The sequence below is a fragment of the Strix aluco genome, chromosome 5 (assembly GCF_031877795.1).
Source record: "Strix aluco isolate bStrAlu1 chromosome 5, bStrAlu1.hap1, whole genome shotgun sequence".
Lineage (NCBI taxonomy): Eukaryota > Metazoa > Chordata > Aves > Strigiformes > Strigidae > Strix > Strix aluco.
The window spans coordinates 7,966,309-7,993,975 of NC_133935.1; the positions used below are offsets into that span (position 1 = coordinate 7,966,309).

General features: G+C 40.0%; 1 long non-coding RNA gene across 1 annotated transcript; it reads right to left on the reverse strand.

Annotated features, from left to right (window-relative positions):
• Positions 1 to 17,018: 17,018 nt before the first annotated feature.
• On the reverse strand, positions 17,019 to 23,886 carry LOC141923981 (uncharacterized). The gene is made up of 4 exons (XR_012623441.1): positions 23,032 to 23,886; positions 18,125 to 18,315; positions 17,473 to 17,541; positions 17,019 to 17,219 (listed from the first exon to the last, which is right to left on the reverse strand). It is a non-coding gene; the product is annotated as an uncharacterized LOC141923981 (long non-coding RNA).
• Between the last annotated feature and the right edge of the window lie 3,781 nt (positions 23,887 to 27,667).

Sequence of the window (27,667 nt, forward strand, 5' to 3'; positions counted from 1 at the left end):
TGCATGGTAGGTGTGAGACAGACTGAAATCTTTTCAGATGCTCATCACTTCAGCAAAGGCAGCAAGATAACAGAGAAGGCAAAGAGTAAGCAGTATGTAGTTCAGCAGAACAACTCTTTTAGCCAGAGGAAAGCAGTTATTGGAATAAGGCAGTTCAAGGGGGAGACTGCAAAACAATTTGCAGCGAGTTGAGAGAGAACAATGGAAACAATCCTCCCCGCTGCTCTGAGTGACCTTTTTCTGAAGAATTTATCTACAGAATTAAATTTTGAAGGATCTACTGCTTGCTGAGATTAAGTCAAATGCTGTTTTATTGATGCATGCAGGTTAATAGCAATTCATCTGCAGGATGGTAGGTGTTGTAGTACCCTGGAAGCTCCAGGATTCCAACTAAAGTTGTTTGTGTCCCTTGTTTTGCATGCTGAATGTACCCTTATGCCTAGACCTATGATCTCCTCCAATTTTTTTTTTTTTTTAGACTTCTTGCATGTTTCCACAGAACTGTAACCACAAACTGCCACTTCTGCAGTTTTCTAGTCAGAAATGTTTGGAAATCAAGATGTTGTTGGAGTTAATAACTGGAAGGCTCCTCTTTTAACACACTTTACCCACAGCTAATGAACCAAGGAACGTAATTTTCAGAAATAAGCTCTATTTCTGTTTTGATCAGCCCATATCAGCAAGTTCTGCTTTTTCCTGCCCTTACATATAGGGAGGGTGATTTCTGGGAAGTATCCCAAGCACCACGGGAAGAGTTCCAGAAAGCTCTGAGCCCCAGTGCAAGGCTGACAGACAAGTCCGCACCAGTCGCTGCGTGGGCACACTCACTTGAAGGAAGTAACACGTGATCACGTCAATACCCTCACTTTGAAAGAATTATTTCCCCTCCCTGGGTGTCTGAAAACACATGCTAGCCTGCCATCATCTGTTTGTCCTTTTTCTTGTAGACAAGCCTATATGGAAAAACGCTTGAGCTCGGTTACTAATTTATGACATAACATGCTGCCCACACTGCAGATCTCATCCCAGGTGAAGAAGCAAAGGTTGCCTGCCTCCAATTCACAGGCAACACGAGCTGCTGAAGAGCACTATAGTACAACAGGTCAGCTCTGCCAACCTTACTCCTCTGGGCAATAAATTACCATTTTCCTGCCCTGTCTGCCAAAACCAGGGAAAAAGTCGTTGCCCTGCTATGTTATGTCTCCATATAAGCTGCAGATTCCACTAAAAGTGCACAGAGCCATCACGCACATAAAATAGACTCAGTGCGGCCCCCCCAGCTTCTGGCCCTGACCCACAGGAGTTAAGTAGGCACAGTTCATAATGTGCATGGCACTGCTGCTCTTAGCACGTTTCTGAAGGACAGCAGCAATTCTTGTGAGGGTCCAGCATCCAGCTTAGCATGTTCCTCACCCTCCCTCCTCCCATCCCTTTCTATAGCAAGCCCAGAAGTTTCCTTCCTCTCCTCTTTTGATCTAGAAATCCAAGGTTTCCTTTGCTGAGAGGATGTTTAGCTTTGCTATAGAGCAAAGTTTAGCTAAAACCATAGTTCCACAGTATCCAGCTTGGGGCACTGCCAGATCACTTGTAATTATGCACGTGATTCAGATGAAATGGGAGCACGCAGTGCAGTTCTGCTGAACACACCTACGTTCTTCCCTGACCTGTGGGAATGCAGATAATGCCTGATCAGGCATGAAGCCCACTAGGAAATTTTCCTCTTTCAAAAAGAATAGCACCTTGAACCTGTAGGACAAGTCTGTACGTGTTCCACTCTGTGCCACATGGCCACAAAGTTTATAATCCAATTATCCAGTACACAGGATGTACTGTGTGTGGAATCAATCTGATACCTAAGTGGAGCTTGGAAACTCTACTTCTAAACCAGCTTCCCAAACTGGAAGGATTCCTTTTCCACGCTCAAGACAAGGGAATTTCAGCCTCTCCCCACTGGCTCTTAGAGGTCTGTGCATTCTGCTGCAGGGATTACTAAAGGTCACTGAAACCCAGGCCTGCTGTTAGTGCGCGCACACTTTTGCAATATGAAATTCTTCATTCTTACTGGAAAACAGAAAGACAAACTTCTTAAAAAAAAAAAAAAAAAAGCTTGCAAACAGCTATATGAGACTTCCTCTTCACTTATCAACTACTCCCACCTGATCCTCTCAGCCAAACACAAACTGATGGTCTGAAAACGGCTGTGGTCCCTCTTCACTGGCACGCTGTTCCATACCACTCCCCCAGTGTGTCTCGTGACCTCCTTGGCTCTGCTGTAAAATAACTGGAAAGTCTGTCCAGCTCAAATGATCTCCTTTGTTTCAACTTGCATACACAGATGTGGCATTCAGACTCCTAGGATGTTAGAGCTGCTATGAAGCCACATTCTACACTGTAATTTATTTTATCAATGCAATCTGCTCTGGCAGATCTGCTTGAGGATTCCCGGTTTGAGGTGTGGCTGGACAGTGAGGAACACAGATAAAAGGAAGTCAGAAAGGCCAGAAAGGGGAAAAGAAAAAATACAGCTATTTACAATACACTTGACTTTCATTTGCCTTGATATGATTTTACCTTCATAAAAAGAGCATGAATTTCAAGAAAGAGAAGCAGAATCACAACCTAGAAACCATATGAAAGTTGTTAAGATCAAGGCAGCAGAAAAATGTTTAGAGTGAAGCTGAATAAGTAGAGAAGGTAAAGCTGAGGGATGATGGCAAATTCAGGCTGAATGTCAAGAAATCCTATTTAACAATAGAACTTCTTAGCTATACTGGTACGTGCAATAAAAGATTAAGACATTAAGAAACCGACACCTCATTCTTCAAGAAGCAGACACTAGCCTGAAGCTTTTTAAAGACATTTGAATCAATTTAATCTCTCATACAATTACACGGGTGAAAACAAAGTCTGTTCTGCTCAAAGAAATTGTGTGTTGCATGACAGAGGTCACCAAGCCCACACACCTAGAGCAATTAAACAGGATGTTTTGCTTACAGTGTAAGCTATATCCTCTGCTCTTTGCAAACCTTTTTCCCTGATCCTCATTTTCTCAGTCTCTAATCTGTTTTACCCTTGGCCTTCTCTATATTTCCTACCTTCTCTTCTGCCTCCATTTCAGATCTCCTCAGCAGAATGCAAGCAGAATAGCGCAAGATCAATTTCAAACCCCTCAAGAGTCCATACACATTCCTGGTTTGCCACACTTTTGCCAAAGATGCGTGCAAAAACATGTACATCAAAAAGAAATACTGAGGTTTCAAGCAGGTCACAATTGATGTTGCCTTCACCACATGGCACGTACTCTTGCCTCTCCCTGAAGCTGCACTGAGATGGACAAAGTTATCAGCAAAGATGATGTTAAGCCTAATTAGGTGAATGGATATCCCTAACGGGTAAGTCTGTCTTTCAATAGAGCATCACTCTGATTAAGCAGCATCTACTATCTCCAAAGGATGACTGAGTTAGAGCCTGAGCAGTTCTTAATCTTCCAGAGCATTTTCCCATACACGGCCTAGATGAATATGGCAATTAACTTTAGAGATATGCGAAGAAAGGTTCGTAAGTGCCCTAAGGTAGCAGCCCTCTTTCCCCACATCCCTGTCACACCCTCACAGTACATTGCCAGACTAACATCACACATTGTCCCTGCAACCTGCCTCCCATGATAACGGGTCAGCCGGGGAATTCTTAGCTCTGGTTACAGACTTCAGAAGCCAAGTCGTCGATGACCTGAAGATTATTATCTTCCCAACTTCTGGCTTATAGGAAGCTGTAAGGAAATACAAGACACAGTTTGACATTATTTGAATTATGAGTATCAACACTCTCAAACCAGCAGACAAACCTGACAGGCAAAAGGTGGAATAAAGTTTCTGACAAACTGGGAATCCAAGAACCTCCCAGAGGACTTACCTCATTTTTAAAAGCAAGAGTTCTAGAAGTACTGCAAATAAACTCTGGGAACTTGGTGTTAATTTCCCAGGGCTTTCCCAGAATGTGCAGAGATATTTGGCCCAGTGACAGACCTCTTGTCTTGCCTGTTAAGTCAGCAGCATCTCCAGGTGGTCTTTGCTCTGAAACTGCTCACACCCACTGTAATTGCCACAGAAGAGAGTGGAAAATGTTTGACACATAAAAATTGGCTACTTGTGTTTAACAACAAGTCTCCACAAACTAAGACACCCAAAAAGAGAAGGAAAAAGGACACACAGACCCTTCTCAGAGATTCATATACACACACCTGCCATCAGCTATAGGTAAAAGACAGAGTACCATTACTGTCATGACATTTGTAACTGGTATCACTGTCATCCCTTTGATGTCCAAAAGCTGAATATTCCTAAGGACAAGTACTTTTTTTGAGTAGTTTTCCTTACTTCAGAGAATCTAAGTTCATCGCTTTTCATTCAAGACTTTGCCTGAAACTAACTATTGCTAATATTAGTTTCTTTTTTGTTAGTAACTACAAAGGCATACTCAGATATTGCAGACAACAGATTTGGAAGACAGACAAATCTGAAGGCAAAGCACTTCTCTGCCTCAAAGCAAAATGAGATTGGCTGCAGACAAATAATGGGTTGAGATGCTAAATCAATTAACAAGAACAAAAGATGGTTTTGAAGTCAGGGAACCACATCAGATAATAAAAAGGGAGCATTCTACTACAGAAGTTTTTACTGGGCTTTTATAATCCTCTTTCTCCTTGCCAACAGCCTAAGCAAAAACCTGGCACTTGGGACTTCTGCCCAGCACTGGTTTCACTAAAATTCTCAAAAATGGATAACCAGGAACCACAGGGCAGTTTGCTCCCCACGAAACATCTGCTTTCTGGAGTGAAGGAATGTGACTAATATAGTTGTGCCCTACAGGCAAACATGCCCTCTTTACAAAGGGCTGAGCAGTTATTGTTTCAGAAGGGATTACCTAGTGTGAGCCAATAATCACGGTTGCAGTTTCTGCTTCTGTGCAAACTTGGGGTTCAGTCTGCATGTGTACTAACCATGCAAAATCTGTTCCTTAGATAGAATACTGCAGGCCAGAACGGACTTGCAAATCCAGGTAACTCTAAGCAAAACTGTAGTACCTCTTATTAAAGCTAGTTCTTCTCAATATAACAAGCTGGTTTCAGTTGCAGTTAGCAGTCCTGCATGACATTTTCCAGGGCATGCATCTTCCTCACAACAAATTTTTTGAAAGCTTCTGCCAAAAGGTGCACACTTTCCCAAGGAGGAAGATAGGGAACTGTAATGTTGAATTTCAACATCAAAATTTTCTGGTGATCCTTCCTTACAACTCGCTCATATTGGAACTGCAGCTTGGAAACAAGCACGGACTCAGTCAGAACGTGCTAGATCTTAACAGCTTCCTGAAGCCTCTCTGCTAATGCTGACTATGTGTACCATCCCCAAGGAAATTCCTTTTTAGTGCTCCAAAAGTGAGGATAGAGGGTAGCTTCAACAGCAAGAAGCAAATGTTTGTGCTGAGCAAGGTGTTGGCCTTGTCTGCTCTGAATGCTCACTCACCTCTCTGTATTACCATGCAGATAGTACATGGAAGGCAAATGTCATACTCAACTGCAGAAGCATCAAAAGCACCACCCTGAGGCACACAAAGGGGAGGACAGCCTGTAAAGCAGGCACTGCAAATGGCCAGACTAGGCCACAGAACTCTGTAAGAACCAGAACCAGTGGGACTGAAATTAAAGGGAAAACAGGGAAAGAAATTATTGGGAAGTGTAGATATATCCAAAAGCCAAGAAAAGGAAAACCATTCAAAGGTGGGCAACGAGGTAGGTTGTGGAAGAGCTCTCAGCCCAGAAACCTGTGGGAACAGGAAAACGATCACTCTAAGAGAAATTGCCTGAATGTTCAGCTACTACTTCTTGAGCGTCTACAGATACACAAGAGTCCCACACAATAGTAGTTTGGAAAGATTTCTGCAGCCGTCTGCACACAACACACTCTTGTGTACTATTCCCAAGCAATGAGGAGTAGAATAACCTTCTGTCTTCACTTTATTTCTTCTTTCTCTAGAAGCTTAATGCTAAAATAACAAGCTGAGGACAAGGAGATGGGTCATGGGATCTTCACTTGCTGAAAAATAGTGAGATCAATGAGCCTTGGAAGTCAGTAACAGCCTTTTTTCTGCAGAACCCGCTTATGGTAATGAGTTAAACAGTCCAGTCTTGCCAGTGGACTGAGCTGGGAGTTCATCTGAATACTACCCTCCATACAACTAGTTGGTAGAAGTTTGCAGCAGCTCTTTAAACTGCATTGGGAGCCATTCTGTGGAAGATTCAGCTTGTTTATAGCACGGGCCATTCCAATTGGATGTGCAATCGCAATCCATTTTGTTAGCCTCTGATCCAATTTTTCTGTGCTGTCAAAAGAAGGTATAACCAAGGAACCTGCTAAAGGATCTCATTCTGTTTGAGTCCTTGGGCTTAGAATATCTATTTACATTGATGGGACAGTTTTGCTTCATTTCAGGATGATTAGGCTCATCAGGGGGAAAAAAAAAAACGAAAAACACCTTAAAAGCAAAGGCATTCCTAAGTCTTGATCATCATGAAAGTCTAGTACCATTTTTTTAGATAAATGCGAGATGATGCTTCATGACTCTGAATGGAGTACTTCAACTGGAAAGACTGACATATAGCTTGTCTTTGTAAGCTGAAATAATAGCCACTAAAAAGTCACCTTCATTGGCAAGTAATAGACTGAAGAAGAAAATATTGGTTCAAACAATGGTTGTGTCAAGTATTGAAAGATCTGAAGTCCTACAGTGATGAAATCTTCCTGGCTAAACAATAAAGATTTGGTCCGAGAAACTGAATTCATACTGTATTGGTAAGTGGCAGGCAAATATTGCTGTCGATTGTGCCTCTCTCCTACTGTAAAATAGGTTCTAACAATGACAAACACTCCAGAGTAACTACGTGAAGATTGTCTAAGACGCTTTCTTTTCAGCTTTGAAAAATAATTTCACTTAACAGCGTAAGTTGTGGCATAGAAAAGCTTTGGAGTAGTGTTCTCTAGGTATCTGTAATGCAATCTTGTTTCTGTAGATGTTGTTCAGATATGCTCCACACCATGAGCTGAGGAATATCCATCTTGATGGAACGGTAATTCTAAATTCTGCAATGTACCATCATTTGGGATTGCACTACTGACTTCTGGCAATGTGTGTGGACAGAGAATATAAAAAACAGAGCTACTAGGGTTAAGCTGAAATTAATACCACTATCTGAGCACAGTCCTGTCTACTCTTTCCCTGAACCTCTGTGAATTCTGAGAGGCAGTGCGAGGAAACCTCTGAAGTATTTGCTATCAATACCAAGATATTCTGTTCCCGAGAACAAAAGGAAAACTATCTGCTTTGTCTTTGGTCACAAAGAGGTCCACCTTAGGGATAAATATCTATGGAATACTTGGGGTACTATAAATAGTTTTAGGACCCACTTTAAACCATCTTAAATTAGTCTCAGGCTGTAGAATTGCTGAATTTAATAGAATCAATCTTTTCAACAGGGGGACAGTCTTAAGAGAACCTTAAACTGATGATCAACATATACCTGCAGAGATCATTTGTGGGAAATACAGGCTCTCTTGCTCAGATGGTCTGCCAACTGCTTGCCCTCCCTGCAGAGATGCACGGCCAGTGAATTTACTCAATTTATGATGTTCAGGTCTCATAACACATTAGCTTCCTAACATAAATTGTTTCATTCCCCTTGTTTGCTTAAGGATGTTAAGACAGTCCAGGCTCCGACACAAAACGTTTCTTTTCGAAACCCAATGAAAGATTTACACAACAGCCATAAACAGCTCTGAAGTTTGTTTTTGATCATACTCCACGTATCAGAAAATTATGTGACTGGGGGATTAGTAGGCTCTAGTGCTCTTTGTAGGTAAACATTTTTCTGTTCTTTCCACTATGGAAAGGGTAAGAAAGATTTCCAGACTCTTACCAGCAGACTAGCACTGTTAATATTCTCAATTCACTGACATCTAAAACTGTCTGAAGTATGACCAAGCAAACTGTCACAAATATGCAAGCTGCTAGATAACCTAAAGGACTGCTGTCTTCATTCCTGATGAACCTGGATCAGCTTGCAAATCCTATTATCTGAAATCTTTTGGATGGCTGAGAGAGAAGGAAGGGTCCTTATGATTCTGAAATCCAAGACCCCAAGGTCTTGAAGGGACTGTTTCTTCTCCCTAGAGTTCAAGAGACACGAAAAGTCATACAGCCATTGCTCCTTCAAGGCCCTGGTTCATCCAATGAGTATGTACCATTTCTGATACCACCTCCTTGCTCTTAATTCAGAAAGCCTTCTATGACTGTTTTGGCCACTAACTAGCAAGAGATGACTTGGAGAACACCCTCTGATGGAAAAGGCAAAAGGAATCTCCCACAAGCAATCAACCCAAAGAGCCAACTTCCACGTAGACAATTAGCAACAAATGCAAGATCTGTTACACCAAAGAGAGCTTGACTTTCTAACCTATTAAGGTGGACATTCTAAGAGGACTCCAGAAAAATTCATTTCACCACTCACACCACAAAAATATCCTCATCTTAGCATACAGAGTCAGAACTCCTCTTCTTTCCTCCTCCTTTGGCTCCAAGTCTTATATTTCCTCTCTCTAATACAGTTGTAGATTCAACAGAAAGACTTTCACAAGTCTCCCCACCCCACTTGCCTATACCTTGATGGTATGGGCACTGTAAGAGTAAGAAATAGCCATGACAGTTCTCAGCACCTTGAAAACAAGTAATACCATTTCTTCGTCTTCCACCATCAGGAATTTTGGAATGAGGAGCCATGGCTACCACAGTTGGTGCAGGGTTTAGTGCTGCTGGGCCACACAAGGGACTGTCAGCAGATCTTATACTCTAGCCTTGTTAAGACAGATACCAAGATGCTCAACACAGCATGCTCTGTTCATAACATAACTTTAGGTGACAAGCATTGGCTTTCACCCCCTTGAACATCTCAGACATGAGGCATGACTCCTGCAGAGCCTCTGCTACATCTAGATTCTACAATTTCATCTAAGTCATACACACATATTGAATATATCTTTTAGCATGGAATCTGTAAGGGCTTAAACCTGGAGACCATACTTAAAACTGTTACAGTATTCCAGAAGCTTTGAAAGAGCTTTGCACAGATTTTTGCAGCTACAAATTTCCTCTTCTGAGTACAGTGCTATCAGGTGAAGAAAAGCAACCACTTTTAAATTTGCATGCACAAAGTAGCTCTAAGAAATATTGCTACTATAGGCATTAAAATCTAGATAATAAAAACAAGGTAGGGAAAAAGCACATGTTTAAACTCCTTATGAGCAACTTGAAAAAAGATTTTGTGGCCTATCCAGACTATATAATATAACAATTTTATATGGGGGCATCCTGGTTATAAACTATTGCTACTTGTAAGGAAGATCTGAAGTACGGTTTTAGCTTCTACTCACGTATACATGTGCATAAACTGCATTTGAGTTTCCAGAAATCAGTACTATTACTCACTTGAAAATCTATACACCTCAGTTTCTAAATGACCCAAGGCCTTAGTTTCAATCTTTTTTCTTTAAATCTCTAGCAGTTTCACAAATGGACACTGGTAAAATGGTCTTAAAACCAGTGCTACTTGTAATTATTATTTTTTAAATCTTAACATGCAGTGCAACAAATGTTCAGATGAACTTTATAAATTTCCATGTAATTTAGATTAGCTAATCAAGCCAGATAGCAGTATGAATTTTCAAAAATATTATTAGTTTGAGTGTTATCAAAATATTACTAATTAGCCCAGATGAATAAAAATAGGAGACTCTAAAAACTGCCATTTTGCCTTTTCAGACTAACACACTCCCCCCCCCCCAAAAAAAAAAGGTAGCACGCATATATCATACAGAAAAATTGGCAAGTCATTCTAGTCCAATGCTCTGCTCAAAGCAGAGTCAACTTTACATCTAGATTGGGTCACTCATTAGCACTGTTGCTGTTTCTTTCTTAATTTTATTTTTATTAATAAGCTATATTTTGTCACTGAAGAAGACAGTTTAAAAGTTTCTTGGGATTACAAGGACACAGTAGCTTCAGAAGCTTGGTTTTGAGGGAAAAAAAAAAAAAAAAGTCGGCAGTATTAACTACATGCCAGCAGAGGGAAACACAGCCTCAAGAAAAATAGCTCACCCTCTTGGAGATGTTTTTTACCCATCACATCCATTGCAACTGACTGATTTACCCAGGGATAAATTAGACTCATTGAGATGTGGTAGGGTATGTTGCCTTGTATCTTGTATCTACTATGTACACTGACAAAAATAAGTCAAAGTGATCTCTGCTTTCAGTTGTATCTGTTACTATATGAGCCAGACATCTTGGGCTTAGAAGCGTTGTAAGTGTTTCCTACTCTCCATGAATGGGTCCAAAGTGCTCTTGGCAAAATATGATCCAAATCCAGCACAGTTAATAATGACTGCTGGATGTTGGAATTCACATCTTTCACCTTGGAAGATGTCATTCAAACACCAGTCTGTGGCACTTAGGTGCTCATGACAAAACCACTTCTAGGAAAAAGAAACAGAATGAACAAGCATGACCGGCAAGCTCTAAGAGCACTTCTCACAGACCAGTTCAATGCTTCTCTGTCCCAAACACTTATGACCCACACACCTTTGCTATACAAAAGAGAAGTGCTGTATGAGGCTAGGTTTTATCAGGAGTTCAGCAACAGGGGAATATTGCTGCCTTAAGGAGGTATGTTCAGACAGCATGTGTCCAAAACGCTGTGAGGGCTTCCAAAACTGATGGGGAAGGTAGGAATTGTAGAAAAAGCTTCCAGGAGCGGGACCACATACAAACATGAATTTCACCTCTCTGAAAGCTCTTCATCACTCTGGGCTCACAACATCTGCTCGCAAATCCCTACAAACTAGCCCGCTTCTCCTACTTGCTGTTGTACATCTGTTAAAGGACACTTATGGAAACATGTAATTAAAAGACACTGAACTCCTCCAGGCAACCAAAGCAAACACACACACTATGACCTGCTTACCAACTCTATACAAACAAAACAATGCACCACAGTGTGCTCTGCTCCAAGGGACACTGAATGCAGTGTATTTAACACCAGGAAATTTAATTAAAAGTTGATGGCTATGACGAGTAATTTTGCAAGATTTGGCTGCCTTAAGAACACATTCTTTTCTTTCCCTCCCCCACGTTCAAAGTCAGCTACAGCCTCATCCTAGAAGGTTTTTTTTCCTCTGAAGTCAGGAGGCACTGACAAAATGAAGCACTTTGAATCATTTCCCACCAAGCATCACAAATGCATTCCCCTGATTCTTACTGTACTCCTGCCCACACCATGCGGAAGAGCTCAGTGCCACCGCACAGTGTCATGTGACAGTGAGTTTTGGTCATCAAAAGTGGGTCTGCACAGCATCCTTAATGTTAAATTCTTGTGACTGCATCCTCACTGGCATATTCAGCTGCATGCAGCTCACTAGGAGCTCCCTATGTGACAAAGAAAACTCTGGCAACTGAGCCTGGGAAGGTGGGTCACCACTAGCCTTCCTGTCAGTATGCAGGCTAGGAAATGCATTAGCTGCTCAAGAACAGACGTCTACAGTTTTTATCTGCAAATGAAATATGACTCAGGCACTAATTCCATACATGAGGGTGAAAAACGGAATGCATGCAGAGTATAGCAGTCAGCCAACATACAGAATCTTGGTAGTTTTTCATCTCTTTCCATCCAATGGACCCTACAGCAGAATGGGTAGGTGTCACTGCACCACAGATGTGTTACACCTACTAATTATTGACATGCTGTTTCCCTGCGTCCTTCCACCTTGCCATCTGCTTTGACTGTATGCGTTCCAGAGTAGGCTCATCTTTTTATACAGTCTAGAATAACACACATTCAATGCTGCTTTCACCTCAATAAGTAACTAAAATTCCAAGGAAACACAGCTAAACTCAGCTGGTGCAATAGCAGGAGCTCCGTATCAGTGATGACGCAAAACAGTCCTGCACAAAGGGACATTAACCACAGTCCATTAAAACTGAGGAGAAAAATACAATTCAGTGGTCCCTCCACAAACCTTTTAGGCAAGGTGATACACACAGATTTTTGAAATTAATAGCTAGGCTTGTAAGAAGTGCCACAAGACCTTAGCTCAGTTGCAAAAAAAGGAACCTGCAACAGTTAAGAACTATAGACCTTTGAAATTAAAGCAAAAAAGCCACCTACCAAATCACTCTGCAAACTGGTCTCTCAGTAGAGCAATGGGAGTTTGGAGAAGAACGCATCATTAGGAACCCCTCTTACCCTTCTGCTACTGTCACCACTACACCAAGCAGAGTCAGCTGCATCTAACCAAGGCCATACTCCTTTAATGCCTCCCATCCAAGCAAACTGACTTAATGTGACAGCTGATGAAATCAGAACCAGGAGTCTTATAACAGAAAGTTACACACACACACCCCTAACAAAATCTGGAAACTTAAGATACTGAAACTACTTTCTTTCCTTCCTTCCCTCTACTGGGCCTCTTCTCCCATTTCAGGGTTTGCTTGTTCCAGAGTGAAGTCTCGTAACTGGGCTGCAATTTTTCACTTTCATTCCCTGCTCACAAATTCAGCTGTTTTCAAAATATGTGAGCTATTACTGAATTAAGCCGAAAGATCACCAGTTCAAGCCATGAAAGGATTCAGGCTGAAAAGCTTTGATTTTGCTGAGTTCTTCCCTTGGAGTTTTACCTTGCAAACAGGACCACAGAAAGCTGTATGGTGTGATGTTACGGGGAAGACTAAGGAGATGTTCTACCCTGTAACACAGCACCGGCCACGAGGCTGGAAAGAAGGGGCTAGAAAACTGTGGAGGTTGCTCCTTTATTTCTCCAAAAGCCCAAGCTCTCCACCCTGCCTCTCCCCCCCCACAGATGTGACCATCAGCTGGAAGGGATTCTGCCCCTTCCTTCCCTGCTTCCTCCCATCTCAATTTCACATTCCTAGAGAGACAAGCACTGTCGCCACTAAGCAGCTGAACATGGATGGGTATCAAAGATGCTAGAAAGCAACATCCCGTTCTTTTCTTTTGGAAGCTTATCACTATATTCTTCTGTTTCTCTTTGTCCTGGATCTTAAGGGCTGTAGGGGAGAAACAGCAAGTAATACTAAGGACAGCTCTGACAGCTGCTGTATGCTCTCTCTAGGAGGAAGATGGGCAGAACTAGGATTTTTTCCTTCATTAGCAATCTTTAAAAACACTGTCACAAAAAAACAAAGAATTTTTTAATGAAAAAGCTGAATAAAAATATGGAGCGGAGCAGTTGTAACTCCATCTCTGTCAGAAACTCTTCCTAGTGTGTTTCTCATGATTTTGGAGCCCAGTATTACTCATCTCCCTTCCACAAACTGGGACAGATCCATAGCAGATGAGGGCAAACATGCAGGAGAGCAAGGAACGAGCAAGGAACTTCCCTGCATCTCAGCACCAGGCATTTGCAAAGCAAGAAAGAGCACAGCAGTACTGACACAGTAATCACTGATCTCACCAACTGGCAGGGAGAAGTGCTGTTTATCCCAACCACTGAAGCATGCCAATGTCGAAGATAAAGTGCATAAGCCAATAACAGTGTAGGGCTTAGCTTACTAGCTTGTGCTTTGCTTACTAGCCTATGCACCAACAGATAAATTATGGGGGGAGCACAGCACAGCAGCCTCTCTCCCATGGATTCCGCCCTTAAGGCTTTTGAGGCAACTTCATCATAGCATTTTATGCTCTCCCTTCTCAACAACATTACCATCTCAGCAGAGGAAGCTGTCCAAAGTAGCATGTCTGGAAAAATGTTGAAGTGATGACAGCATGGGATGAGAGAGTCACAGAGAAGATGATGCGATGTCTAGTTCCAAGCTGATACCTAGATCTTGCAGACCACCTAGAGGTAAATGAATAGTGAAAAACCAAAGCTGTTTGGACAGGGAAAGAGAGGCTTGGAGAAGCAGCCAAGGTGATAAGGCAAAAAATAAGGAAAATGACCCAGAAAAATAAAAAAGGCAGTGGTCAAACACAGCTGTCTGCTTACATCATACACAACTGGGAATGCAGGCCAGCCAAGTTAGAGGTTTTCCAGATCTTATACTAAACAAAATTACAACCTCTCTCCCAGTTTGGCCTCAGTACAAATATACTCCACCCCACGATTTCATTATACAAAGCAAACCAGTGTTTTACAAGTACTCCATTTCTGTAACCAGCACAAACCCACAATTCCAATTAAGAGGAAATGAAGAAGTGCAAAAGGAATTGTTTATATCAGGTTTCCCTAACCATTACAGCACAAGTCAGCATTATCACTACAGACCTATTATTACTGTTTTCACTGTACTGTACAAATAGTAACATCAAAAACATTTGTATTATGAATATCTAATTACTATTTATTGATAGTATTCATATGCAAAGCACAAATTCAAAGGAACAAAAGGAAGTCAAAGGAAAGTAAAACTTAACGTGTTACTAACATGTTCTTGACCACAGCTCTTGAATTAGAGCTTTTAAGTGAAGTACCTGAAGAGATGGATTGCAAGGAGACCAATCCCTCTCATCAAAGATAGCTAAATGAGTGCAACAGACAGGGACCTACTGATCTTCTCGATATTGCAATTTGCTGACTCTCACTCACTGAGACATTACAGTGAAACTAGACATCTCTATTTTTATGAACTTCGTTTAATTTCTACTTAACTTCTAATGCATTTTGGGCTGTGAAATATGAAAAAAAAAATGCATAGTTACAAAACTCATCTTTCTTCCCCTAAAAAAGGAAAACACACTTGTAGGGTAATTAACACAAACATCAAAGAACAGTTATAATAGACACTGAGTAAGAAATATCTTTAAGCTAATAAGAGGGTGCCTGGGACAAGGACAAGAACAAGTAGGGCCAGTGGTTAAAAGTAGAAACAGCAGCAGATCTTTTCTTATGACCAGAAGCCAGGAGCATTTGGAAGGGGGAAAAAAAAAAAAAAAAGAAAAAAGGCATTCTGGACTATGAAGGCAGGAGGAGCAAATCTGTGACCTTTAGGCTGTAGAACAGGGAGAACATAGCTGAACATCTGCAAAGAAAATAAAAGAGAAACTGAAATACAGATAAGGGCCTGGAACTAGCTTCGCAAGATGGGATATATGAAACTAAGCAGGAATTTAAAAGGTTCTCAGCTATTCTACTTTTATGTCATTAAATATTAAGGAAAACGACAGAAAAATCACTTATGGAAGCATTAGCGTATGCATCAGCATACTCCCAAGTACTGAACCACAAGAGATAAAATGGCCAGAAGCCTACAGAGGCAGCCATTTTACCTGCTGACAGAGGTATCAGAGTGATACCAGAGGCATGGTTTGACATACACGTTTGCAAACCAGTGAACCACAAATTGCAGCTACTGGAGGAAAGGCATAGCTGCAGAGTACCAGCCTCACTCCTAGTTTCCACCAACATATAAATAACTATAACAGAAAACAGGAATGAAAATATCCATACCACCACATGGAATCTTCTTCAGTAGCAGCCTTCACTCTTCGACAGGTTTCACAAAGCAAGTTCCTGTACTGTTTGTTATAATATTAGAGAATGTAGAACCTATTATCCTAGAAGACATGCCTCAGTGAGAATAATTCCATTTCAAACTTTAGCCATCAGAACTGTTTACAGATTTACAGGTGATGTCTCAGCTCAACCTTGCACAATAGCATTGAATCTCTCCCTCGTTGGAATACCTCTCTAGAAACATTTGAACATGAAGCTGTTTGCCCTTCTCATTGCTACAATACACTGGTGGTTCACTCATCATGTAGATGACAGTCATGTAAGTGCTTATAAAAATGAAACAATTGCCTCACCCTCACTAAATTCTTGGCCTGAAAAGCACTTTGAAACCGATTCCTTCATTCATCTTTTAATCTAAGGGCACTTTCTGCATAAAGTATATTACACTAATTTTACTCAAACTGTGCTAGCTTTCAGCCTGCTGTGATGCAATCTAGCTTAAAAATATGTTCGAGATTTAAAATCCAAGGGGATACTACCCTTTTATTTCCCTATGCTCCCTCTTGCAATTACCAGTTAGCTAAAGGTTTTACAATTGACTCAATTTTCCACTTCAATTCCACCAATTCTTTGTTTTTTCAAATTGAATTTGGTCAAGTTTTATAGTGCATTATCACAGATCTCTGAAAGATTTAGCCAGGATTTCAAGGACAGAAGGAAAAGATTACAAAGAAACTGAACATGCTACCTTGTCAAGAGGTGCTTGCGGATAATGTAGCAACTCAGTATCTTGCTTCCCTTTTTTGCTTCACTTTTATAATACAAATTTCAAATAGGCATATTACAGAAATAGCATCAGTATATGTCTAACTCTTTAGTGTTTCACTAACAACAAACCAAGAGATATGTGCAAGATCTATAACCTATGGTTTTAAAGGTTCTCTCTCTTCAGAAATAATACATAGCAAGAATTTACATGACCATCTCTATAACACTGTGGCCTCAGAATCCAAAGGCACATTATCTAATAGTTTAAAGAATCTCTGATAGATTAACAGAGTTGCAGTTCTGTTTCTCCCTAGCGGTCACCAAAGCTATCAGTATAGCATGATCAGTACAGTATGATTTTGCTTTTAAAACTCAAGAGACTTGTATTCCCAGTGACTTAGGTGAATTCGTAACATAACTGATAAAACCAAAGGCCTCATACTGAGGTTTCCAAGGCATTCGAGAAGATTATTCATGTCAATATAAAGCATTTTAGAACTCTTAGGAATGAAATTACTGGAGGGGAAAAAAGCTAATATGATGAAGAATATCCAACAGGTTTTACTTTTCTGGCTTAGCTGTATCAAAGCTGCAAGATCAACAGATTTCTGAAGTTAACCAGCACTTCAAGAAAGGCAAGGTGGTGCAGATACCAAAAAGAACCTCACACTCTCATGATTTAGAATTCAAGTCTTTTATTCATTTCTCCACGTTAGTAGGACAGTGTTCATTACGACTGTTAACCCCAAGTGTGGACATCACCCCACTCCACATTGCTGTTGGTCCATTCTTTCTTCCCTTCATTGTGAAGGGGGCATTATCAAGAGATAAGTGTCCCCGTAAGAGGGAAGAGAAGACCTCCTGCTGGCGTAGAAAAACCTAGAGAAACAAACCATTGAAGAAGTTAGTCTTTTCTCAAAAAATATTAATATCAGAAATTCAAGAGACATCATAAAAAAAGATCTCTGTAACTGGCATCTATCTGGCTTCCTTGATAGCTGCATTACAGATGCACCAAGGACTGAGCCATGGGTACCAAACCCCTCTTCTGACCTTGGAAAAGGCCCTTCCAGGTCAAGGAGTGAGATGCAGTGAAGGCTGTGTTCTAAAGGTAAAACGTAGTTCCTGTTACCTTTCCTGTGGGTAGAGGAGTTCAATCTCTGCAACCGTTGATCCAGCATCTTTCACAAGCATTACATTCCTGTGGAAATATTTCATGTGGAGGAAAAATGGTGTAAAAGTTTAGCAAAGTCAAACTGCAGCCTCTTTCTGCCTAGTTCTCTTGCTGACAAAGGTTCAGTATTTGCCATCCGGTAAACAAACATTTCCATTTGGGCACTGACAAACATTCTTACATCACATTTGTTCGACTCCTCCCATACACTGCTGTAAAGATGGGTAAGGAGAGGAACCATAACATTTGTGTTCTGTTGGCCTTGTGTTTGTTAAATGGATGGGAAAATAGATACACAAGCATAGCAAATTTCCTCCTGAAACTCACAAAACATTATACAAGTTTCAGGCTTAATACACAATACCACTCAACAGACAAAATCCAGAGAATAAATACTAGCACACAGTGCTCTGCACAGTAGTAGTGAGGAAGAGAAACTGCACAGGCACCCTTGGGAAAACTACACTTCTTGTGAAAACCAAATATGAAATTTTTACGGTTGCATAAAAAGTCAATGTAACATTCCCGTTCCTCATCATGGTATAACTGAAACAGTCATCTTGGACTCCTGGCCTTCCGCTACATTGACAAGACAGAGTTGAAAGGATACCTGTGTATACGGCTATTGCTTAGTCTTCTCTCTCTGCTTCATGGCACCTTCCTGTTTAGTCCACGTAACACTGTGTACAGTTGTCACCTTTCCAGCTCCTTTCTCCTCAAAATGTAAGTATTTTACGACACAGATAAACTAAGCATCAAGGAAGCGCAGTAGTATCACTGCTTCCACCATAAACAGGAAATCTGCATAGAAAAAATGCGTGACTGGCCAAAGAGGTAGCAACAACTGCGTTACTGGCTAGTATAATATGGATTTTGCCTCCCTCTCTAATAACAAATGCTATTTCGTCCAAGAAGGATCGTCCCAATAAATTCTGGAAATTAACACATATCTCTGAAAATGCATGAATGTGGTAAATTAGTTTTTTCTGATGACAATACTTTATTGAAAAAATTCCAATGACCTTTAATAAAACCCCATTTCTTTTCCATTCCTCTATTACAATACCTCAATTATATTGCAATTTGTCTACGACAAAAATTCAGTACTGATTTAGAAAACTGTACAGGTCATATTACATTAAACCACAGATAAACATAATACAGTACCTATACTCAGGAAAATGCGAAGCATTACATGGTTAATGGAAATTTAAAAGTTCACTGTTGATCAAAAGCAACTGCACTTCTAGTGACAGCTACACAGGATATTATTAACAGACTTCTGCTACTACTGTATATATCACAATGAAACTATACAGCCCAGCAAAATCTATGTTAGACTTTAACTCTCTGTCCTCATCTTGTCAAGGCCCAGATTAGCACAGCTACAGGACAGAGCACATTCCGTGACTATTCCCCCTGTTCAACTGACCTCAGCCCTACGCACCAGAGACATTTCATCAGCCAATGCTTTTTTAATAAGATATGTGTACAGAAGCACATCAAAGAGTTCTGAAAGCAAAAAGAAATGGCAACACAAGATGTAATTCAATGTACATAACACTTTCAAAGTCCTTTCTCAGATATTTCTTTGTCTCCTCTTATTAAAAGATAGACCAAAAAGCCTTCACCCCGGCAACATCAATGAGCACTCAACTGACACCAGACTTTGGATATAACTAGTTGTGTAGTTCCTATGCATTTCAACTGCTTCCCTGAACCATTCTGCTTCCTACAGAAGTGGACAAAAGAATGACGTATTTAACTCCCCAAACACATTTCCTTCCAAGCAAACAAAAATGTATTACACTAAGACACAGTACTATATGCAGTTACAGATAGCAAATTGCCTCCAAATAAGAAAGTAGATTTAGCAGACACACAGAAATGCACATAATCTTTTATGAGCCCTTCCCCCACACACACTTGGCAGAGCATAATACGCTGACATATTACTGTGCAGACTCTGTATATTCTAGTAACACTTGTACTCTTTCTAAATGAAACAAAAGGGGGATGCAGAAAAACCCTGAAGATGTCTTGTCTAAGTACCATGTAAATGTTGACTTTTCTATCAGCCTAATCCATCATCTGCTCTTCAGTCAGCGTGAGGAACCTACCCATTCTTCCTTTCACATACATACCACCCCTTTCCTGCCCATGGAAGTCTAGGATAAGAATGGAAAATATTCTGCCTTCCTGAAAAGTCTACCACATCAAAGCTGCAGAGAACAGGACACTTTGTTATTTCATACCTAGTAGAAAAAAAATTACCCTTTTATATTGACAGCCACATGTGAAAATGTGAAGGATCTGGGAGTGTACTCTAAAGTCCTGCTTGTTTTACACCCAAAAAATTTTTCCTGAACAGTTGACTATATTACCTGGAATGGTCCCCTTGTTCATTAAAAAGGCTCACATACATTTCTATGCCTCTATCCCTCACTACGCTGAGAAACAAAAGGTTACAGGTGTATCTGGGTGAACAGGCTCATGTTCAGGGCCAGATGACCACCACTCTTCCCAAGTATTACGGTCATCTAAACTCAGTACAGTGACACTTTTAATCCACATGACCAGGCAAGTACTACAGCTAGTTTCCTTATCAACAGCTCTATATAGGCTTTCAGCTCTCCTCCTTGAAATACAGTCCCCAAAGGCTAGCATGCCTAGCATATATTATGTACGGAAAGCCTGGTGAGACTCCTCCATACAAGAAGAAGCTGGGAATGCTCAAGATCAGCAAAAGCTGTTTTACTGCCTCATCTCCCTCTCTGCTGATGAACTGACACATGCTTCAGACTCCTTTGCCTCTACTACCAGAATTCACTTTCTCTATTTCACATCTCCAGCCTGACTGGATTTAAAAAAAACTTTCTCCATGAGCTTCATCTCGGACATAGACTTTGATCATCGCTATATTTAACAAAACTCTTTCCAAATCTCTATCCAAAGTATTTTTCACTTTGCACATTTGATCTCCTTTCACTTTGCAGCAACTCAGTTCTGGGATTTCCAGCCTGTGGTCCACATAATACTTTCAAAAGCTGTATGAAAAGTGAGAAGCTACTGAGAAAAGCACACCAGTTATTCAGAGTCCTAAATGGTGCCTGATGTGCACTGGAGACTAGTTGCCTGAATATCAAAAACTCAGATCCAGCTTAGTTCCCATATATAAACGTTGTTCCCAATTTTAGTGTGACTACCCCAGGTAATGAGAGGAAACAGAATTTGGAATTTATCAACTAATACTTAGCTGTAAGTGAGCTAAGAACATTTATGAAAGTATAAAAGCTACTGCTGTGTTCTGCACATTGGTACATATTCTGACCACTTTTTTTTTTCCCCCCCAATCCACTTGGACGCATTTCTCCCCATTTTCAACTGATTCAGATTCAAACCTCCCCTATGCCAGACCATTTACTAGTGTTTCCATATCTTGCTGTTCTCTTTTACTTTCTTTTCAGAAAGATAAGTCATCCTACTAGAGGTCAGCATTTTAATCTCTGGTAGGAGACTTACTTAAAATGGCGGTATTGCTATGATGGAACACACTACTGATGTGTACAACTATAATTCTTTGATGATGTCTAGATCAGTGTTCTCCAAAGCAGAGTGCACATTCCCCAGGGGGTACGCAAGACAATCCATACGGCTGCAGGAAGAGTATCTTTTTTGCACCGTTAACAAATACAATTAAGTAAATGTTTAAAAACCGCATTAATTTCATCTTTCCCTCATCCTTTTTTAATTTCTGTTTCTGTGTATGTTTTATAATGTACATATTAGTGCATGTATATAACTTATAAATAAACATACTGGGGTGCATGCTCAAAATGTTTTTTACTGATAGGTCTGTGTAATCAAAAAGTTTGAGACCTCTGGTCTAAATAACTGAAGACATGGTTGAAGTTACTAGCTGTTAGCCATTAAGTCAGAAACATTACATACCTTGCATTTCCCACTTTCAAAAAGGATTTTAACTTGTTGCTTTGAATATTTTTTCTATCTTGAGATTCATGAAGTCTCCACGAAGAACCCTGTCCTTTACTATCATGATGTTTCTAAGGCATCTATCATGTAATCTAAATAGTACTCTATAAATACCATGACACAATCATTAATACCTATGTAAGATTCACAGAAGAAAATAATGGACCTGGTTTTTGGCTTTTCCTGGTTCAGAGCTTTTATTTAATACTTCCAAGTTTGGGACTGATAGCATTTGGGTGCCTGAGAACATTTTGCACTTTTACTTTTTTCCTGTATTCCTTTTCTTATCTCCCCCTTACATAAAAATCTTTTAATGTTACGTAGAAACAAATTTTTCTTAAGTGTTATGTAAAGACATTTGAGCATCTCAATTAATAAGAAGGCCTTAAATCCTTTTCATTATATTGTAATGAGCTAATGACTGGTACAAACCCAAAAAGCAGTTTATCTTCTATACGTACCAGTTTGGATTTACTGATATGACTGGTTAAACTAATTAAAAAAGGCCAGGATTCAGAAACAGAGGAGAAAGTCTCAAAGAGGCTTTTCATATCTAGGAAATTTCATACCAGAATTTTGAAAAATTCACCTAGATTCATTTGAACAAGTGTGCACCATTGCAACCTACCGGAAAAATTAGACTGATTTAAGGATACAATTTAGACTTAATGCCAAACCTATTTATTTGTTATAGGTGAATCCCTGCTGTTGTCCCTAAATCTCGAGTAACCATCATGTACTACATGAAAATCCTGAGTTTTTTAAAGCATCATTACAGCATGAAGCTGGTTGCTTATTATATGCATTTGTAAACTATGCTTCTTACACAAAAACAATGCATGTCAGCAATACTAGAAGTTCTTCACACTCAAAGGGTTACCAGGCTTCATATTCAAGGGAACCAATATTTGATGTGAAATGTTAAATATATGTATATGCACATGTAATTTCTGTTACCACCAAGTAGCTAGCACTGTGGTAAAATACTCAAGAACATTTCAAGAAGAGACCTATATGTACGAGAAGTACATAAGAGAATCACCCCAAAAGTAGCATTAGATAGCAGATGGGCAAAAAAGGAAGTAGCAAAAAAAGGCCGATGGGCTCTCAGCCCATTAATTTAACCACTGGCTGATAGTAAGAACATTTTTTACCTTCATAAAATAAAATTCCATACGTAAAGACTGCAGAATCTTCCTCATCTATTCCTTGGTTTTTAAACCAGGTTAAAACAAACACGTCACCAATGGCATAACTATGACTGATCTCACTGTGGAGCAGAGAAATGGATGGACTAGATAAATTCCTTCCAGCCTTATTTTCCAGTACTCTTTAAGATATGGCAATTTTGGTGACGTTTAATTCTTTTAAGGCATATACTGTCCCTTATAGAGGCATGGAGAAACTGGAATGTTGAATCAGAATTAGGACATCAGGTAACCAAACACCAAATCACACAGATCAATGTGTCTACTGTACTACAGCTAGTCTTTTGATGGTTAGAATTCTGTAAATTAGACTCACCATTCAAAGGGACAGTTCAGGGACTCTGCCTCTCTCCTCCGTCCCCCTTACTTCAGTTAATATTTTGCAATCCATTTCTCCCAGTACTGGAGGTTTCTCAGGTCACAGTCACATGAGTTTCTTCTGCTGCTGCTGCCACCTACCAGTTTTATTACTCTGTTGCAGCAGAAGGGCATACAGAAGAAGTTCTTGTTCAGCATGGACATAATCATCATCCTTTGTCTAAGATGTCATGGCTTATTCAAGTTCTACAACATTTCCCCATACACTAGGCAAAGCACTGGGCACAACCAAGATCAATACAAGGATCTGAAAGCCATTCCGTAAAGAGCATGATCTGTAAAACCACCTTTCAAGCAATGTTAAACTTCTGGAGAATGCAGTAAATTTTGATCAACTCTCCCCACCAAAGATCACTTGCAAAGAACTAGTACCGTCTGTCTTTCAAGAAAATCTTCACATAATGTATGCAAAATCAGGTTAGAGATGCAAAACTGTGAGCCAACATGAATTTGTTCAACAAATTTGAGGAAAAGAAATTTTTTTAGACATTATTACAAACCCACAAATCTCTCCCCCAAAAAGACACCCAACCACATGCCTGAAAGTGTTACACCCGTGTCCTATAGCAGCTGATGCACAAAAATATACACAAATAAAGGAATAGGCCTGCCCAGTGCTGAGACGCAAGAAGTGGGTGTGTCTGAAAGGAAAAAGCATTGGAAACATAAGTATAACAGGTCTGTAAAATTATCTTGCAAGTAAAATTAAAGACACAAATTATACACTCAATTATACCAGTGAAATTGGATATCACTCCACTGACTTTCACGGAGCGATTCCAGCTTTATCTCAGTGTAATTGAGAGCAAAATTTGGCTCTAAAATTATTCCCTCCCACCTTAATTTGAAGCTGCAATTTATGGTATTGCTGAGAAACTTGCTGTGTTTCAGGAAAATATAAATTGAGAATATGAAAAGTAGACTATTTTATGATGATACAGAAGAGTTATTAATGTACACAGAAAGAAGTCTGAAACAAGTGCTAATTCTTTACAGATGTCATGGGAAATAAAATACTGCATCAGGAAACTTGGAAGCCTGTCTGCAGGCTCATATTCTTCCACTTTGAATGGCATTCCAATTGTCTGATATTTACCTCTGAGTAAAATACAGATTCTCCTCCACAGATGAAGTAAAAAAATATTAAGCACCCAGCACTTTTAAGTGGTTTGAGATTAAGGGAGGGAATTACCAGAGAAGGATAAATTGTACAAATACTTAGATATAGCTGTAAGGGCAACGTAAATGTGTCACCCCATCATCCACAAACAGAAATAATCAGCCCCACAGTCTTTTTCTTTAGCACATATATTCTCCCATCTGTCCTCCTTACAGGATCCTACTCTATTGAATTTTAATAGATTTAATTTAACATTCTTAGTACTAGTTTTTCATACCTATCATCTCCTAATTGATGCAGTTATATTTTATGTTCACCTGGCAAATGAAAAGCATTATATCTTTCAAAAGCCTAAGCTAAAAGAGTACACTTGAAGACAAACTACCTTGATGTGATAGAGGAGGTGGAATTAACGTATTACAGAACTATCCCTCATATACTTACATGAGGGGACTCACTTTTGTCTCATCTGAGTAAAGCAAAGGACAATGACAGTTTTCTTAAAGGTCAACATGTATAAGGAGGGGAAATAAGGAAGTACGATTTTCTCTAAGGATCACTGTTAAAGAAATCATTCAAGAAGTTTCATCAAAATGAACTGATGGGAAGAAAGGAAAGCAGACAAGTTAGCAAACTTACGAAGGTTACAGTAAGAGCAGAAAAAAGTCAATTTACCTGACAACAGGTCGGTTTTGGATGTCACCAAACTGCTGCATTTACCATTTTACCCGCTTGCATTACTGGGGGGAAAAGTTTAGGAAGGAACATTCTCAAGGACTTTTCATAAGTTCTCACTCTCGCCATCGGAAAGGGGAGAAGGGAAGGTTTTCTCTGGATTGTTTGACTTTTTTGGCTCCTGAAAAGTTTTGCAAAGAACAGTAACAAAGTGTGAACTGTTAGAACACATTTCTGTGAAAAAAGGGAGAATAAGTCACACAAAATAGAGCAACAAATACCCGAAATTCGAGCATCTAATTTGTGTCATCGGTTTAAACAAATGAAAAAACAAAAACTTTTCAACTCAAATTGGAAGTATGTGAGGCTTGGAGACATCCAACAGCAGGCCAAGATCCACCATCAGAATGCTCCAAAAGTCACCCTCAAAGGTTAAGAAAGACTTAAAGAAATAAAACAAAGGAAAAGGCAGCAAACATCTGGTTATAAATCCTGCAGTGTTCAGTTTAAAACAATTCCTAGAACAGTGAAAAAATTAAAAATGAAAAAAGACAGTAGCAACGGAAGTTACCTGTCCGAGCACCTACTATTCCATAGAGAGAACAGGAGTGGGTCGTGTGTCTCACACCAGCCATAAAGCCCATAAACCTTCTCAAAAAGAGTGAGCCATGAGAAAGATACTGTACATGCGATTTGTTTTCAAAGTCTCTCTAAGCCCTTAAGGTCCCTTATGTATTTAACTGACAGATTTTTGCAATAAGGGGGAGAAAATATTTAGCAAACGTCACTGGTTTCGTTTGTTGGATTTTGAAGTCCAGTATAACATCTGAAGAAGCATCTCCTTTGCGTCTGACATACACAGATGTTCCAGAGGTTATTTCCTGAGCAAGTATCACACATGAAAGATAGCACATGAAGTGGCAGAAAACACTCCAAGAGCAACCATCAGCTCAGAACATTAACAGTCCAGATATGCATCAAGCATCGACATTGTGTTACGGATGAGGTGTTGGAACATTCCAAGAAAAGATTTTATAAAACAACATTAAAGCATCAAATACAAGGCTTAAGATACAATCCATACATTGACATAGGAAGACATCAATTATAACATGGTAAGTTGAACAGAAGAAAATGCCCAGCGTTACAAAGAACAAAATTTCATTGGATGTAGTTTAAGGAACTTATTCTTGCAAACAAGAGTTTCTAACTGGCTCTTTCAAACATTAAAATATACAAAAAATAGTTGTATCACCATCAGCTGTATTAGCACTATTGTAATCCAGCACTACGTTGACCACTTTTTCAGCACATGCTTCCAAACCAACATACGGAGATAGTGTTAGTGCAACTGTATGAAAGTTTAGCATGTGTTTTTCAGCATATGGAACTGAAGGAAATACAGTGTATAAAGCTGACGTCTGTGAAGTTCACCTTCCACGGGAAACCCTGCCTGGTTACCACAGGCTAGATTTGTTGGCATTTTTTCCCCTTTAAGTAAAAACAAGACACCCCCTCGCACCCCCAGCCCATTCTATACATGTCACTGTTTCAGGAGCAATGAGTAAGTAGGGAGTAAATACATGAGACAAGTGTGCCCCTTTGTACCAGTGAACCCTCAAGCAAGGTTTTCATGCTATATCAATACCCAGTGTCCAAACAAATGTACATAATGTTTCAAATCCTGTGTCCCTCCCTGACCACTATGCACAGACGTATCTCAAACTAGCAATGGAAGCACCAACCACAGAGGAGCATCTTATCCCACGGGAGCCAAACGGTAAATCTCTCAAATCCACTGTTTGTCTTTCAAAAAAATCTTAACGTTTACTTCACAAATTTTACTACTGTGAGGTGTAACCTGGACATTCTGAAAGGGTGATGGAAATGAAAAGATCTTGTGAGCCACAAAATACTATGGAGACTCAAAAAACAGTCCAGAATGTTCAGTTACCAGCTCTTTCCTTTAACAGATGCTTCCTGTGATAGAAATACAGAGGTCCTGCTATACCAACTAACACGTTTACTCCCTGCTGTTATTCCACGTGGTCAATGTGTGCCACAGCTGAAAAGGGAAGGACTGACCCTATCAGCCTCTCAAGGAGTGCAGGCACCTACCAGTAAAAAGGAAAAAAAAAAAAAAAAACAACAACAAAACAAAAAACCCAACACAAAAAAAACCCCACACCACCACCCAAATTCCCCTCAGATAAACAAGCAAGGGGAGAAGAGCCCCTGGAAGAGAGACTTTACTGCTCAGTGACTAGAAAATTAGGTTTCTTTCATGTTCTGTGGTTCTCTTCATGGAAGTTAAAGACCTTTATATTCTTCAGGTATAACCTGTGCGCTTGACGGCTCAGGAGGAAAGATTTGAAAATACCTTTACTGCTGAAGTTCCTTTTCTTGCTGGACCAGCTGGTCCACTCTGCTGCTTAACACCAACAGTCAACCTTTCACTTGATTTTAATAATAATATTTAATTCTACAAAAAAAAGCCATTTTATTACATTCCTTTTAAAATAAAAAAACCAAACTGTACAAAGAAGCATGATCAAACCTCCGTAAAGCAGGTTAATACTGTTCTGTTTATTGCCTCTTGAAGACTCTCTGCATAGTGTCCGTGAGTTGTGTTTAAGGTCCAAGTGAAGATAAAACAGCAGAGCAGCAGAGAGGTGAGGAAGGGCCACAGAGGTGGGCAGTGCAGAGCCTCAGAGGGTACATGGGACATGCTCCATTAAAGTATCCAGAAAACAGCAGCATTGCACACACACAACCCCCC